Source organism: Sinocyclocheilus rhinocerous, unplaced genomic scaffold, assembly GCF_001515625.1.
Source record: "Sinocyclocheilus rhinocerous isolate Xijiao unplaced genomic scaffold, SAMN03320098_v1.1 C35628564, whole genome shotgun sequence".
In the NCBI taxonomy this organism is placed as follows: Eukaryota; Metazoa; Chordata; class Actinopteri; order Cypriniformes; family Cyprinidae; genus Sinocyclocheilus; species Sinocyclocheilus rhinocerous.
The window spans coordinates 1-556 of NW_015758106.1; the positions used below are offsets into that span (position 1 = coordinate 1).

Below are 556 nucleotides of genomic sequence, written 5' to 3' on the forward strand. Positions count from 1 at the left end.
GAGTTGTATTTTACTAAATCATTGGTTACTTCACAGACCTTTGGTGACAGAGTGCTGTACCCATTATCATGGATTGTGCCTTTATTTGTGGTCTTTTCCACTTTTGGTGCAGCCAATGGGAGCTGTTTCACCGCAGGCAGGTTAGGAAATTCAGCTGTTTTATAGAAGTTTGCAGACTGGAAAATTACTGAAAGTTGTTTACTGGGCCTGACTCTCACTGTCTGTTGTGTCTGTTTGTATATGTTAGGCTGACATATGTGGCAGGACGGGAGGGACACATGGTTAGGATCATGTCGTACATCAGTATGAAACGTTACACACCTTCTCCAGCTCTAATATTTAATGTAATGTTACATTCTCAACCCCTTTTTTCCTACTACCATTTTTGATTACAGTTTTAAACACATCAACAATATATACATTTTATGATTAAGTATTTGTTCTTGAATGTGATTTGCAGGGCTTCCTGTCAATCATCTACGTCATGCCAGCAGACATAAACACTCTCATTAATTACTTCAGTTTTGCTCAGTGGGTTTTCTATGGGCTCACATGT

General features: G+C 39.0%; 1 long non-coding RNA gene across 1 annotated transcript; it reads left to right on the forward strand.

The window, feature by feature from the left end:
• Window positions 1-46: 46 nt before the first annotated feature.
• On the forward strand, window positions 47-550 carry LOC107734998 (uncharacterized). The gene is made up of 3 exons (XR_001639247.1): window positions 47-140; window positions 248-344; window positions 461-550. It is a non-coding gene; the product is annotated as an uncharacterized LOC107734998 (long non-coding RNA).
• The last annotated feature ends 6 nt before the right edge of the window (window positions 551-556 follow it).